Source organism: Spermophilus citellus, assembly GCF_964194105.1.
Source record: "Spermophilus citellus genome assembly, chromosome: 16".
Classification (NCBI taxonomy): Eukaryota; Metazoa; Chordata; class Mammalia; order Rodentia; family Sciuridae; genus Spermophilus; species Spermophilus citellus.
The window spans coordinates 82,086,388-82,103,367 of NC_138196.1; the positions used below are offsets into that span (position 1 = coordinate 82,086,388).

The window sequence follows — 16,980 nt, forward strand, 5'->3', positions numbered from 1 at the left end:
AGATTCATCTTGTCATGATTTTCCTCATGTCCATTAAGGTCTGAGTAGTTACTAAAGGGTTGTCCTCACTGTTTGTTGACATAACATTTCTTTGCATTTTGAGTTAACAAATGTTGAGTCAATGTAAAATAGTAAGTTAGACCTGCCTTTAAACCATTTCTTTCACATGCATCTTTCTGGGTATGAGGTTTCTGATTTGAGAAGAAACAGAAAGTTGGGCTTATTCTGATTGGCTAAGCTTCCCTCCGCCTGACTGCAATCTCCTGCTTCTGTAACTTGGCTTCTTGCATTGGTTAAATCCCCAAATGTCCCTTTTGTGGGTTTTTTGGCTTAAATACCGGGCCAAACTGAAGGGAGTGCATCACTCTGACCATCTTGTCTTTAGAGAGTAGAGTGTCCAATGCTGGCCAGCAATAAAGGCTTAATCAGCATAAAACTCTGAGAGTTCAGGCCCTGTCATTTGTTTATGTTCTCTGAACTCTTTTCAGCTTTGATGAGCAGGACCTCTCAGTACAATGGCCAAAAAGGCTTTTAAAATTCTATATTTGTTAGATTCATGATTTTTATCTCACAGGTGTAGGTTAATATGTTTCTCTGATTACACTCTGCTTTGTTCTAAGGCAAATTTACAAGGGTTAACTCTTAATCTAATAGGTTTAAAAAAAAAAACCTACAAGGCTTTTGTTTGTTTTGAGTAGGTGCACCAGTGGACTGTCCGTCTACATGTCTTGCCATGTCTACATATCTTTGGTGCAAAAATTGACATATGAGCTCAAAATTAAAATTAAAAAATGGATCTAAATAACTTTGGTTCATATGATTTAAAAGGTTCAATTTAAATTGGAAAAATAATGAAAGTATAAATGTCTTTAAAGTTTCTAATGCAGTTTTGTTTCTAGGTGGTGGAACAGTTGCTAATGTTAATGTCTATAAAGTGTCTAATATCCATTGTCTCTAGGATTTTTCTCCATCAGGAAAAAAAATTACTAATGCTATTCAGTGCACTTGTCTGATACCTTGTTTTTTTAAAAAAATACATAAATTAGATCTGACATGTATAAAATTAATCATGGACGTGTTTGTTATGGAGATCTGATTGGTTTACAAAGTTAAACTGCTCAAAGTATTTTATGTTATTAAAATGAATTAATTTACCTAAATTTAGAAATTTATAAGGTTTATTTCAAAGTGTAAACAGAAAGAGGGATCAATGGATTAAAAATTATTAAAAGGTTATAACTATAAAAAGAGCTTGAGTAAAAAAAAAAAAATGTTTCCAGGTTAAAAAAAAGTCTTAATGTGGTAAAGTAAAATTGTAATACATCTAAGTAAACAATAGGGACTAATTAAGTAATATAAAGATCTATAAATAAAGGATAAATATTAAAAGGTTTATATATAACTAAATTGGTTATATATGTAACACAAATAGTTAAAACTCTTCAAGGTTGTTCTCTAAAAACAAATATTAATGTGCTGATATAAACCAAAGTTGATTTATATGTTAAAATGATAAAAACTTCTTAAAATATTAATTACATTGTGTCTGTTAAGTTTTATTCTCTAGAGCAACTAATCTTGGAGAAATTAAGGTTTGTACATCTGTGGTTAAATAGCAACTGTCATTTTAGAGTACTGTCTACATTGCAAAGTTTATATTTTTCTTTAAAGCTAAACTTGGTTAATATAAAAACAGCAATGTAATTGTGGTACATTTCTCTTCTTTACATATTAAATGTGTTCATATCTTTCAGGTATACAAGTCTTTAAGCTAAAAGGCTTAAAGGAACATTTTATCAACCTGGTGTTTCCAAACTAAAGTTGTCTGTAATGGTAATTTTAAACTTATAAGGATAACAGATTTTATTGGGGATTTATTTATATCATTTTATGTTTTGTAACCAAACCTTATGTTACCTTTTACACTGGGATATGAAATTTTAAAGGTATTTTAAAAGATAATGGGAGCCTGATCTGTTTAAAGATTAATATTATAAAACATTTTTGCCACTTTTCCACACAAGAAGAAAGTTAAAAACTCTCAGCCTTTCCCTGATTCACATGTTAGATGTAATATCATATTGAATTAGCAAACATTCATACACTCAGGAAATAATATATGTAAACTTTATAAAATGATATCTAAAAAGAGAGACAAAGATCAGCTTCAGAACTAAAATACTTTACCTAAGATTTATGAAGAACCCCACCTTATCTGAGATAAGGCTCTACCTCCCACCTTACAGCATATTAGAATGACTTCAAAGTAAGCCAGACTGCAGCTCATTTAAAGTTGTATTCAAAGATTGATTTTATTGTAAATATTACTGTGATATCAAATAGAGTATATTATGTATAACTCGGCCAAGGTTCAAGATTATATACAAGCTAACATGTTTTTACTGTTGTTAGTTTCACTTTATATTTATATTTTCCTTAGACCTGATACTGTTAATGTTTTAAACAGGTATACTTCAAGAACACATATCTAAATTAATTTGAGATATTAAGCCATCATCTGTGGACAGATAGTGATTAAAGGGGATTAAATTAACTATAAAGGGGCTGGGGTTATGGCTCAGCAGTAGACTGCTTGCCTTACATATGTGAGGCACTGGATTCGATCCTCAGCATCACATAAATAAACAAAATAAAAGTATTGTTTTAAATACTTTTATTTTGTTTATTTATGCAGCTAAAAAAATTTACTGTAAAGTTATAAACATTAAAGTTAAAGCCCAGTACTCTTACTTTAAGACTGATAAGACTGACTTGCTGGGTGTTTAAGGCCAAACTTAAAAATTTAGGTTAAAATAAAGGGGCCAAGAAAACTAATATTTGGCTCTTGCTCTCTGAGTCAGCCTGAACCCAGGAAAAGAGGAAGAACTTTGCAACTCTGGGCCACATAACCTCCCAATTAGGGAGACTAATAAGACCACTGGAGAACAGAAAGCCACTCAGTGTGCATGCTGCCGAAGAGGAGTGTCATTGGAAGGGGGAAACATACCTGATGCTTCCAAGGGAAGCCACATGGTCAGCAAGACCTTGACCCATCCTAACGCAGATGGCACTACAGAGCTAAAATGCTGCTCATGACTTCCCCAAGAGTGTGCCCCAAGGGAACTCAGCTGACTCTTACCAATAGATAGGAGCAAGGTCAGTTTGACCTTGTTTGATCTTAAAAACCTGGCAAAAACAGTTAAAAACCAAAGCACAGTTATTCCTGGGCATTTAAAAAAGTATTTTAATGTAACTTAAGATGTACACTTGTGTTAGCACCCCCAAGAATAAGTAAGACTGGAGGCAACAGAAGAGAGATTCTTAGGCAAGAATGTCTGATAACCATCAATAGAAACTGCCAGAGCCAGAAGTTTTTACTCAGTTTAAGGCCTACAGATCTCCTAAACTTCTACACAGGTACACTTCATCAATGTTTACTAGTATAATTGTCTATTCCTGCGTAACAAAGAGATCTTTACTGAACACAGAGGTCATTCCAATAAATATAATTTAAAAAAATCAGATGACATTAACTAACTTAACTAAATGTTGTGTCTACATTCCTGATAACTCTGACAATGTTAAAGTTTTACATGCAAAACCAGGACTTGAATATTTTTTTAATGGACAATCATATAAACATTGCCCATATGCCTAGCTTTGGAAACATACTAAAATCCTCAAAATTAACCTGTGGGCCAAATAATGAGAATGTTACCAAATGTGACATATTTGGTCTACCTGAGCATAATGTGCTGTATAAACAGAAGTAAAACCACAAAGATTGTTGTCTTTAGACTATTACTGTTTAGTCTCAGACTCTTCTAGAGAAATTAATATATGACTTTACATAGGTGCATTATTACCAAATTACTATTTCTTACCAAAGCAGAAATCTCATCTGCAGGAAAATTCATTTAAACAGGATGATATTGAGGAAGGACCAACTTACAACTCTGCAATGATTCAACATTTGTTAACTCATAAAGGAAATCAATACAATCTCCACAAACAGTATGGACCATCATCTAGTGTCAACTTATATCATAATGAGCATCAGAAAAATCATAAGTAAGGCAAATCATATGACTATCAAGTATGCAGGATAGGGCTTATAAAGTGCTGCAAGCCCTGGAGAATGCTGGAATGAAGCTATTTCAATATCAACTAGGTGGCAAAAACTTTATTCAAATTTAGGATCTGGGAGAACACAAGAGACCCACACAGGAGAGAGACTGCATCAAAGTAATTTTGGTGGGAAAGGCTTCAGTTATGTTTCTGACCTTAGATCCCATAGGGAACTCACACTAGAGAGAAACCACATAAATTTCATCTGTGTGGAAAAGGCTCAGTCCATGATGGAAACTTAGCTGTAAGGAGAGAACACACATCAGAGAACCACATGATGGCCATGTGTGTAAGGAAGCCTTTAGCCATACTCCACCCTTAGACAACCCTGGAGGGATGCTATTCTAGGTGATAAAGTCTTTATTAATACCACTAGCCTCATAGAACACTAACTCTGGACAGAAACCATATGAACATCATCTTTATGGAAAAGGCTTCAGTCTATCTTCTCATTCTAGACAGCTAGAGAAAGTTCACAGTGGGGAGAAACAAAATGAATGTCACATGCCTAGGAAAGCCTGAGTCAATCTTCTAGTCCTAGACAGCATCATGGGGCTTGCACTGCAGAGAAACCACATGGATGTCATGTGGGCAGGAAAGCCTTCAGTGTATCTTATTTTTGGATGTGGTGCTGCAGGCCAAAGCAAACTGCTGTCTGTGGTGATTCTGTTCCCTCCTGCAAGGACTCTACCATGTAAGTCACTCTAGTTACCCCATGGTGAAAAGCCTGCAACTATGAAATGTGTACCTTATCAAGTTGAGGGGGTCTCCTACCAATGGATTTTCAACACCCCAGCATGGTGTTTGAGTTCATTCCTCACACTGTGCTTTTGGAACATTTTGTTTCTTCACTTTCAATTTGGCATTCTTGGGTATTGATATGCACATGGGCAGTAGAAATAGAAATGACTTTTTCTGGGTAAAACATTGGGGGTGGGTCCAAGTGGTCATACTACAGCACCCACAGATGTCCCAAACTGCATCTATCACCAAAGTCTCCAACATGAGGCTCTGTATCAAGTCATGTTTGCAGTTCTCACAAGACTTGCTTGACATATGGATTTGTTTGTTGTTTGTTGTTTGTTTGTAAGTTTGGGATTGAATCCAAGGGTACTTAACCACAGAGCCAAATTCCCACTCATTTTTATTTTTCATTTGAGACAGAGTCTCAGTAAGTTGCTTAGGGCCTCACAAAGTTGCTGTGGCTGGCTTTGAATGTGGGATCGTCCTGCCTCGGCCTCCTGATTCACTTGGATTATAGGCATGTACTGCAATACCTAACTAAGATATGGATTTTGACAAAAATTGTTTAAAGTTTGGAGAAAGAAACATTTGCATAAACAACATAAAAATCTTCCAGTCCTAGACAGCAGGAGAGAAAAAATAAATGAATGTGTCATATGTTGGAAAGCCTCATTCAAATCTAGTCCTTTTTCTCCTAGAAAACATGAGAGAGCTCACACTGGAGAGAAAGCATATGAATGTTACATGTGTGGGAAAACCTTCAGTTAAATTTCTATTTCTATAAAGCATGAGAAAATCCATACTGAGGAAAAACCACATGAATGTTACCTGTGTGGGAAAGCCTGCAGTTGATATTCTAGTCCTACACAGCATGAAAGAACTCATGCTAAAGAAAAACCATATGGATGTCATTGTGTGGGAAAGGCTTCATTTGATCTTATTGCTGCTGACAGCTTCAAAGACACCACACTGGAGATAAACCATGAGAAAGTCATCTGTGTGAGAAATGTTCTTGCTAATGTGCTACTGCTTTGTGACATGTGTAAACACACACTATAGAGAAAGATAAATTCATGTAGTATATTTTGTTCAAACTGGATTCCACTGACATACTCCAGGGTCAAGGGGTATGTTCTCAGGTCAGTGTACTGCTGAGAAGACAGAGATCCCAGAGATCATCCAGACATCCCCCAGGGTAGTCACTGGGACCACAAGGATTAATTTAATCCTACACTTCTATTACAGCTCACTATAGACACATGCATATCAACTCAGGTTTTCCTAGAATTGACTTCATGTAAGACCCTTTACATGCTGATTTACTGAGTGCCAAAGTAAAGGTCAATTTACGTTCCCATAATTCACAGAGTCAATGTCTTTGTGTCTGTTTCCAGCAGTTGGTGGTCTCAGCAGATTCACCCACTCCACAGCTGGCAAGGCATCTATTCACTAAGTGCAGCCTATTCCCTGTGTCTTTGCCTCCTCAGGACAAGAGTGCTCTCTTAGTGAATATGTGTATGATGAGCATGGTCTTCCCTTCCATGGAGTGTCTCACTCCCACAGAGTGTAATTGGCTAGTGTGATTTTGAGGGCACTCTGATGGCTGAAGAGTTTTGGAGACAAGTTGAGGGTCTTACCCACTGTAAATAATCTCCTGCAGTAGGACTTGGTCTTGTGGAGTGATTTGATTCAACCGTACCCACCTGCCATGTTACTGAGAGACATGCAAGTCCTCTTACAAAGCACTGGAAATGCCACATCTGAAAAATACACAAACCACAGTCACATTGTCCAGATCAGATTAGAACAGATCTCCCATGCAGAAGAGACATGGAAGTGAAGTAAATAAGTGCTGCCCAGAGGGGAAAAGGAGCAGGGCACCTGGAGGAGACTCACCTTTAGACAGGATCAGGACTCTGCCACTTCCTCCCAATTAGGCGGCTGCTTCCCCTGGGGTCTCTTGGAAGATTTCTGGAGTAGAGCCTTCTTCTGTTGCTCCTCTTCCCTGCAGAACAAACAGTGGCAATTATATGTATCCAAGTGGAAAAGCAGAGTATAATATCCTGGTCCCATTAAGTGCTTGGTGATACACATATTGAAGCCTTGTGACCTTTGCTAGGTCTGTGCTTTCGCTCACATCACACCCTATCACTAACCTCAGGCAGCTCTTCTCATGGTCCATCTAAGCAGTTTCATATATTCTTCATTCCTTTTGTGTCTGTGATGTGCCAATCACCTACAGGTGCTCTGACCCCTCCCCATTACTGATTGACATGAGAAAAAATGAGTTCCTGGGCTTGGCTTTCTTGTATGGAGTTCTTGTCTATTATTTTTTTAAATATTCATTTTTTTTGTTGTAGTTGGACACAATACCTTTATTTTATTTATTTATTTTTACATGGTGCTGAGGATTTAACCCAGGGCTTCGCACATGCTAGGCAAGCCCTCTACAGCTGAGCCACAACCCTAGACCTCTTGACTGTTTTTCTAGTTTTTCTGTAATTGCCTGGAGATGGAAGTGCAGTGGTGTGGAGAAGGAGAGACAGCTAGCTTGGGCTGCAATGCTGGAGGGAGACTACCACACTTCCAACGCTCACCTTTGCATGGATCCTTCTGCCCACAGGCTGATTAAAGTCCCCTGTGTTCTGGAGATTTGCAGGCTTTTTGGTTCCTGGTTCTCTTTCTCCTTTGGGCCCAAGGGTTGTGGGGAAAGTGCCCCATCCCAGCACTTCATTGGGCATCTTCTGATCCTGGCTCTGTGTCCAAAAATCCCACAGTTCTTGTCCTTCACCTGTGGGTGGAAAATGAAATTCTCTGTATATCAGCAGAACCACAGCCATGGCTCCATTACCAAGAAAGGACAGATTTTCTAGTCTGAGTTCAGTACTGCATTTTTAGGAGGGATTCAGATGGGGGGCCTATTTATTACTATGCTATTTGAGATTGTAGGGTCATTCCCAAAGCACAGATTTGACAGGGGCACTAGTAGGAAGAACTGGAGATCCTGAAAGAGAGGATATGGATTCAGGTTTCAACAAATGCACAACATCCTGACTGGATATGATACTTATTTGGAGGTACAGTGGACTCTGGCAGCATCTCAACAGACCAGTTGGCCTGGTGAGGAGTTCCCAGTCTAGGCCCTCAGGGGACTGGGATGAACAATTCAGTTACTGAGACAGAAGCATGCAGGATCTAACCCAGGCTCATTGATCCATGTCACCCCCTGGCTATCCACATACCCAGGCCTCCACTTACCTGGGGTCCTCCTCCTCTGGTGGGGGAGCCCTGAGACCCACTGCTGCCTTTCACATTCTGGGTTTGATGGGTCTGTGTGGCTGAGGCTGTGGGGAATGACCCGTCCACTGTCTCATCTCCTTGGAGTCAGGTCTGCCTTCCTCAGGGGCTTGCTTTTAGAATTTTCTGAATTACAAGGAAAAGAATAGAAAAAATATCATATTCATAGAGAAACAAATACTATTCCCCTGTACACTGAGCAGAACTCATGACCACAGAGTCAAGTCTGTTACCCACAATGTGATGTCCCTTTGCCAGATGATTCTATATTTCTTTTCAAGAAACACTAAATCTTTGAAAAGTGAAGGGGAGAAATTTAAAAAAAAAATGTTGCTAAACTAATGGAAATGGGATTATAATATAGCAAAACTTGTGGGATGCCACAATGGGGAGCACTAAAAGGGAAGCTTCTAGCAGTGAGTGCCTAGTTATATATATATATACGTGTGTGTGTGTGTGTGTGTGTGTGTGTGTGTGTGTGTAATCTCCAATAAACAGCCTAAGGAAACACCCAAATCCAACACAGTAGTACAAATGAAATAATAAATATCACAAAAGAAAAGAAGTGAACATACAAGAACAATGACACAAAGAACTGTTGTGATGAAATAATAAATAAAGTCGAAAAACCTTTTGCTAGAGGAACCAGAGAATATCAACAAAAATAACAGGGGAGAGGCAGGTGACCTGAATAGATTAGAGATGACAGGAGACATTGCAACTGACACCACAGAAACTCAGAGAGTCCTGAATCATGAGGAATTCTTTAATATATGTATATAAAATAAATTTGAAAATCTTGAGGAAATGGACAAATTTCTGGGCACAACATAACCTTTCAAAATTGACCTCAGTATATATTGAAAAAACAAGAATGGAATTGAACCAGTTGTTGTAAAGATTCTCCCAAGGAACATCCATGGGTAGATAGGATCACTGCTGAGTTTTAGTAAATTTTAAAGAGGTTCTAAAAACAAAAATGCTTCTCAAAATGCTTCTGTGCAATTGAAAGGGGGGGACTTTTAGAAACCTATTCTGTGGAGCCAACATTCACCTTTATATTTACCCAAACTGAGGAGGGCACAAGAGAAAAAGCAAAAAGTAAACTAACCACTCATATCAGCCATTAGGAAGGAAATCCTGTCATTGTTAAGAGCTTGCCTGCAACTGGAAGATGCGACATCCTAGGCTCCAGTGTTTTCTCTCATGTGTGGAAACTGAAGGAAACAGATGACCCAAAGGCAGAAGAGGGATCCTCTAGGACTGGAAAGGGTGTGGCCAGGGTGAGAGATGGAAATTGAAGACAGAGGGGAGGGGAAATGGGTAGAAGGGTAGATGAACAGGGGAAGGCTTGACATGTGCATGGATGGAACTACCAGGTTGAAGCCCATTAATTTGTTCAATTTACAGTTTGAAATGCCCATGGCAAAAATGACCAGTTTCCATAGGACTCCTCCACCTGCCCATAGAACTCAGAATGGTGGAGTATGTTTCCTCTGAAATTTGAATCTTCCTGCAGTCATTAAAATGTTGAATGATTAATATAATCTTTCTAAATGCAAACACCCTCTGTTTACAATGAAGTTAGGCTTACCCAAGGACCTCCACCTCCATCATTTCCTGTTTCTCCTCTACTCTTTTCCCCAGCCATAATCTGAAGAACTCATTGGGAAGGGAATCCAACCTGAGGTCCATCTGTCCACCTCTGGTCTGTCAGCAGGTTGTCAGGAAGGTGGCTGCTGGGCAAACACCCCAGGAGCAGAGTCAGCTTCCTAGATGTCAGAGAAAAGGGAGGGACATTGGATACTGCCCTGGGGCCATGGGATCAGATGCCTTGTCTAATGCAATCAACCTAATCCCTGTGGACATTCCTGTTAAAAAATGACTCACACATTTGCATCACAGTTCTGTATTCCATGTATCTGATTTGGAAATCATTGGATCCTGGATCAATGTTACTTACCTGGACATCTGTGTAAACCTTTCTGAGCTAATACTTGTTTATATACAGGTTCACAAAAACAACACTTAAATGATTCTCAGGCACTTAGTAGATAAGAAATGAAAGATAATATTGAGTTTCTATGAATTTGGGTTACTGTGGTCTGAAGGATGATTTTTATGTCTCTACACTTAAAGATGCATTTGTTAAAAGAAATACAATTGAGTGGTTCAAGTGTTTGTAAGAAATACATAGTTGTAAGATGAATGATATGATTTCAGTTTTTCCTTTAAAAGTCCATGTCTTTCTCTTCCCCTCTAGAGTTTGGAATAAATAACTTGTGACTTGAAAATGATGATTTTTTTTTGAAAACTGGTGGTGGACTCCTCACATGTACATAATTTTCTAGAAGTTTTGTTAAAGACTCAAATATAGAGATGAATAAACCATTGGTGGTATTCTGAGAAATTATTTTGCAATCTGTTCTTTGAAATTCTTCTCTGGTTTCCAGATTTTGATTATATCTGTCAATACTTGGTCCCCACCCTGGGTGGAGAGGTGGGTTCCATGCTTTCCTTCAGGAGCCCTCCACAAGCTGCACACACAGAAGGCTGTCCATTTTATAAGCCAACAGAGGTAGACAAATACATTTCAAACTATGTTCCAGATCATTCCACTGAGGAATGCAATTTGACAGAGGTAAGGAACCAGAGAATGAACACCTTCATCCATTAATCTTATTTAAACTATTTATGATCCTATATGAGTGCTGGCATTTGGGTGGAGAAGTCTGTACATATGATACATGAGTACTGGAAGAAACATTATCATGAACGTAATAGAAAACTTATTCTAACTGGTATTCCCTGCTTTGTTGATATTTCTTCCAAAGACAAGCAGGCATATTCCTAAAGGACTTCCTTTTGAATTCAAAACCATCATGAAAATGTGTCAGGACAAGTCCAGCATGACTTGATTCATTGAGAAGGAATTGAAATGTATATTTTCCTCAGGAAAGTGGTTTAAAAATTAAAAAAAAAACATTTTAATAAGTAAAAACTTCACTATCTCTGAGATATTACCAATATGAAATTGTGCACACCTCAAAATGCTTATGAAATGTGCTTATAAAAATGCTCCTGGGATCCAGGAAGTGAACTGACCACACCCAAATCCCTAATCCTATTAAGTGCTTGCAGGTGATTGGTGGATCTCTTAGGAAGTTAGTGGGTGTGGTCAGGAGGCTGAGCTATAAAAGGCTGAAAACATGGACCGGGCTGTCATTTGAAGCCCGGCTCCAAAGGAGAAGCTCTCTGCTCTCGAGATTCAGCAGGGAAACCTGGTGGTCACTGCTCCTGGAGACATGGAGGCAGCTTCACTCCACTGTGGAGGTGAGTCTCAGTTTCATGACTGTATAAAACCTGAATGTTCATCAAATGCAGCTGATGCTAAAGTCCATTTGGGTCCTTCTCTACCTGCAGAGTCATCATTGTCACCTTGCCCTGATGCACACTTAAATAAGAATTCAGCTCCTGTGGGGCCACTGCTGGCTCCTAGAGGGAAACTTTGTCTGAACTGGCAGAGACCGTCCGCAGCTGGTGCTGGGCTGCAGAACATGGGAAACACTTGCTACGTGAATGCAGCCCTGCAGTGCCTGACATACACACCTCCCCGGGCCAACTACATGCTGTCCCAGGAGCACTGCCAGCACTGTCCTCGTCACAGGGTCTGCATGCTGTGTGTGATGCAAGCCCACGTGACACGGGCTCTCCGCCACCCTGGGGACGTCATTCAGCCCCTGCCTGCTTTGGTTGACGGCTTCCACACTTCCCGGCAGGAAGATGCCCATGAATTTCTGCTCTTCACTCTCCATGCCATGCAGAAAACATGTCTGCGTGGGCACAAGCAGCCAGGTGCTCACTTTGAGGACCCCACTATCTTGTGCCAAATATTTGGAGGGTGCTGGACATTGAAAATCAAGTGTCTCCACTGCTGTGGCCTTTCAGACACTTTTGACCCCTACTTGGACATTATGCTAGACATCATGGCAGCTCCCAGTGTGCAGCATGCACTGGAGCACTTGGTGAAGCCTGAGTGGCTGGAAGGGGAGAACGCCTACCAGTGTGGTGTTTGTCAGAAGAAGAGGCCAGCCTGCAAGACCCTGACCCTGCAGAAGGCACCAAACGTTCTTATGCTTGTATTGAAACGGTTCTCGGATCTCACAGGGGAAAAAATTGCTAAGCACGTGCGCTATCCTGAGTGTCTTGACATGCAGCCATACATGTCTCAGGAGGGCAGAGGCCCACTGGTGTACGCCCTCTATGCTGTGCTGGTCCATACCAGGGTGAGTTGTCACAGTAGACATTACTATTGTTACATAAAAGCTGGCAATGGCCAGTGGTACAAAATGGACGATGCTAAGGTAGTGGCCTATGACATTACTTGTGTCCTGAGTCAGCGTGCCTATGTCCTCTTTTATGTCCAGAAGAATGAACTTGAAAGTGACCATGGGAGTGTGTCACTAGGCAGGAAACAATAGCTCTTGGGATTGAGGACACAATCTTTGGAGCCACCCAAGGAGAGCTCCAAGGAGACTCCTATAGCAAAGCAGTAGAGCCAGAAGAGCACTTGGTGGATACAGCTACTGGGGAAATCACCTTGGATCAGTGGAAATTTCTCCAAGAACAGAACCGACCAAAGTCTGAATTCAACCTCAGGAAAGTGGAATTCACTCTGCCTCCCAGTGTCATCATAATTCACCAGTCAAAACACAGAGGAAGCCAGAGCATAGACGATAAGCAGGAAAAATACAAGCAGAGCAAGGATAACAAGTACAGAGTAGGTGAGGAGTTGGTGAACACTGGCCAACTCCCGTGTGTTGCAGGAAAGGCCAGAGCCACCAAGAAGAAGAACAAGCAGGGCAAGAGGACAGTAATTGTGTTCTAGCAATCCAGTACAAGGATTACCCATGTGCATACACACCAAGATGAAGGCTCACACACACACACACACAAACACACACACAGATACACACATACACATACACACACATACACACAGATACACACACACACCGATACACATGGAGGCGAACTCCTGAAATGGCTGGAGAGGGAGAAGACTTCAGATTAGAGGTGCAACTACCATTTATATTTGGGTCTTCAGAATCATTCTGAGGCCCCTGAGTTCCCTGGCAAAGTTAATGATGATCTTGGAGGCAGAACATGGTGCCTTGCCCACTCACACAGCTCCAAATGTTCTGAGCCCTGCAGGAGCCCTGGGCTTCCCAGCCTCTGTCCTTCATGCCTGTTGGTCAGGCCTTCTGGCTAGGCCTCTTCCCTTCTCTGACCCCTGCCCCAGGCAACCCTTTTTTTAAAAAAAATGTATCAGTGAAAAATATGTAGGAGCAGAGCTGCCAGGACATTGTGGGTCTGGTAGATTAGAATAGAAAACAAAAAGCTAGGTTGCCTCCTGCTCCTCCCATTTCTGCTGCCTCCCTGAGTCACTCCTGTGCAGCTCCAACCTCTGGCTCCCCAGTCTAGCTGCCGATATTTGAAGGTCCTTCAATGTGGCAGACATGGACAACAAAGAACAGTGTGGACTTGATCAAGATTTGGATGATGTTGAAGAAGTAGTAGAAGAAACTGGTGAAAAAACAAAAATCAAAGCGCATCAACTGACTGTTCAGATGATGCAAAATCCTCAGATTCTTGCAGCTCTTCAAGAAAGACTTGATGGTCTGGTAGAAACTCCAACAGGATACACTGAAAGCTTGCCTAGGGTGGTCAAAAGATGAGTGAGTGCTCTCAAAAACCTTCAAGTTAAATGTGCACAGATAGAAGCCAAATTCTATGAGGAAGTTCATGATCTTGAAAGGAAGTATGCTGTTCTCTGTCAGCCTCTGTTTGATAAGCGATTTGAGATCATTAATGCAATTTATGAACCTCCAGAAGAAGAATCTGAATGGAAACCAGATGAAGAAGAGGAAATTTCAGAGGAGCTGAAAGAAAAGATCAAACTAGAAGACGAGAAAAAAGATGAAGAAAAAGAAGACCATAAAGGAATTCCTGAATTTTGGTGGACTGTTTTTAAGAACATTGACTTGCTCCGTGACATGGTTCAGGAACATGATGAACTACTCTGAAGCACTTGAAAGATATTAAAGTAAAGTTCTCAGATGCTGGCCAGCCTGAGTTTTATCTTAGAATTTCACTTTGAACCCAATGAATATTTCACAACTGAAGTGTTGACAAAGACATACAGGATAAGGTCAGAACCAGATGATTCTGATCCCTTTTCTTTTTTTTTCCTATGTTAAAGTTTTATTTTTGACTGACACAATTGTTGTAGATATCTATGAAATACTATGTGATATTTTGAAACATGTATAAAACTGTGTTATGATCAAATTAGGGTAATTAGCTTATCCATCACTTTAAACATTTAATCATTTCTTTGTGATGAGAGAAATTAAAAATTAAAATCCTCTCTTCTAGCTATTTTGTCTTAGGCGAGCGCTCTACCGCTGAGCCCCAGCCCCAGCCCTTCTTCTAGCTATTTTGAAATAGATGATACATTATCATTAACTATAATCACCCAATTATACAATAAGACATCAGAACTTGTTCCTCCTACTTGACTGTAACATTGTATCCATTGACCAATCTCTTCCTATCCTCCCAGCCATTAATAACTAATATTCTATTCTCAATTTCTATGATATGAATGTTTTTATATCACATGAGCTCATGATGCATTTGTCTTTCCATGCCTGGCTTATTTCTTTTAACACAATGTCTTCCAGGTTCATCCATGTTAAATTGATAGCATATCATTATTTTTTAGATGAATAGCATTCCATTGTGTGGTCCATTTTCTCATCCACTGGAAATGCAGTCTGACTTCTTTATCCATTGATCCATTGAATAAATGTGAAATGCTTCATGAATTTGTGTGTCACCTATTCTTCTCTGTACCAATTCAATTTTAGTATGCATGCATATTTGGGGATCCAGGTCACCGTTGAGTATTAAGGTACATCTTGCATTAATTAGAATTAACTGGAGTGCAAAAGTGATGGGTGGAGCCATAGCTTCTAGGGCTCCAAACCATTGCCACTGGAGCTACTGCAGTTTCCACCATGGGTGTGATGGGGTCACACTGATGCCACACTTTAAGTCCTGAAGCACCATGGGGATCTGAAAGACCACTGTAGTCTGGGGCGGTAGTGCCATGACTTGTGACTTGGTCTTTTCCCTCGATGAGATAACCCTGCTCCCTTTTCTTTTGATGGACCCAAAATTATGGGTTGCACAGGGTGCCAGATAGATTGGGGAAAATGAAAGACTGTCACTTTGAAAACTATTAAGAAGAAGCAGAAACACAAGAGACATGGGACAGTTTGTACTGTACTAAAACAGTTTCTAATGATTCTTTCTTTAATTTTTTTGCCCCTCCTGAAGTTCCTGACAGTGGAGATCTGGATGATGCTGCTGAAGCTATTCTTGCTGTAGACTTTGAAATTGGTCACTTTTTACGTGAGCATATAATCCCAACATCAGTTTTCTACTTCACTGGAGAAGCTATTGAAGATGATGATGATGATTATGGTGAAGAAGGTGAAGAAGCGGATGAGGAAGGGGAAGACGAAGGAGATGAGGAAAATAATCCAGACTATGACTCAAAAAGGATCAAAACCCAGCAGAATGCAAGCAACAGTGAAGCAAGATGTATGTGCCTTGAGGATAACCTGCACTGATCTCCCTTCTGCTTTCCTGGAAAGGATGAATCTACATCATGTGATGAGCCTATTTCAAGTTTTTTTTTGTTGTTTGTTTGCTTGTTTTTGCAGCCTAAAATAAAAATGTCAAATATTTTTTTAAAAAAAGCTAGATAAAATATGTCATATATTTCAAACTTATATAATTTTCAGATAATTCTGAGATCAGAGATAAACCAGTGGAAAAATGCAACATTTGTACAATTAATGTGTTCATTAGATTGTTGGATCTGAGACACTTTTTTCAAAGGCATTTGAATTTGTAAATTATTTCACTTGTGAAACAGAGCAAACTAAATGTAAATTTCAAAAGGAACTCATATGCAAGCTGTAACTGTGTACCCTTTTATCTTGTTTTAATTGAGATATGATAATTGTTTCTACCTATAGTGTACTTTGCAATGTTTTGATACTTGTACGTATTATGGATGTCTACTGCTTCAAACGTCTATCATTTCATTTTGGTGAGAATATACAAACAATGTCTTCTTTCTATTTCAAGACATAGAAACATTATTGTTGTCACCTGGGTGGAACTAGAGGACATTGTATTTAGTGAAATAAGCTACATACAAAATGGGAGTGATTTTGTTGTGTTAAAGCAGAGCCTCATCTCTCCACCCTCACAGTGCAGATGCTGGACCTGTGGAGTCCCAGAAGTTGGTTTCAAACCTATGTTTCAGTCCCCCTTGCAAATGGCAAATCAAAATGGAATTTGTGCCTTCAATCCACAAAGAGTTTTCACTTACTAATTTCCACTGTGATGAGGCAGAAGTCTTGACTCTAGTGACTCCATTTTGTGAAACAGTCATGACATGTAGAAAGGTCATGACTGGGGCAAGTTGTTTTTTGTTTTTTGTTCCCTTTTGTTGTAGAAACCCTCAAAACCATGGAACTACCTACCTGGGCTCTGTTTCAGTAACTGGGGTAACTGGGCTTATTCTGATTGGCTAAGCCTCCTACCACCTGACTTCAATCTCCCGCTTCTGTAACTTGGCTGGCTTGCATTGGCTAGACCCCCTAAAATCCCTTTTGTGGTTTTTTTGGCTTAAATATGAGGCACCACTCTGACTATCTCACATTTAGAGAG

At 39.8% G+C, this 16,980-nt stretch overlaps 2 pseudogenes across 2 annotated transcripts; both read left to right on the plus strand.

The window, feature by feature from the left end:
- The first annotated feature begins 11,474 nt into the window (after positions 1-11,474).
- LOC308635338 (ubiquitin carboxyl-terminal hydrolase 17-like protein 6) lies at positions 11,475-13,057 on the plus strand (annotated as a pseudogene). The gene has a single exon. The product of its transcript is annotated as a ubiquitin carboxyl-terminal hydrolase 17-like protein 6 (transcript).
- Positions 13,058-13,802: 745 nt separating this feature from the next.
- On the plus strand, positions 13,803-15,847 carry LOC308635437 (nucleosome assembly protein 1-like 1; annotated as a pseudogene). The gene is made up of 2 exons: positions 13,803-14,400; positions 15,377-15,847. The product of its transcript is annotated as a nucleosome assembly protein 1-like 1 (transcript).
- The last annotated feature ends 1,133 nt before the right edge of the window (positions 15,848-16,980 follow it).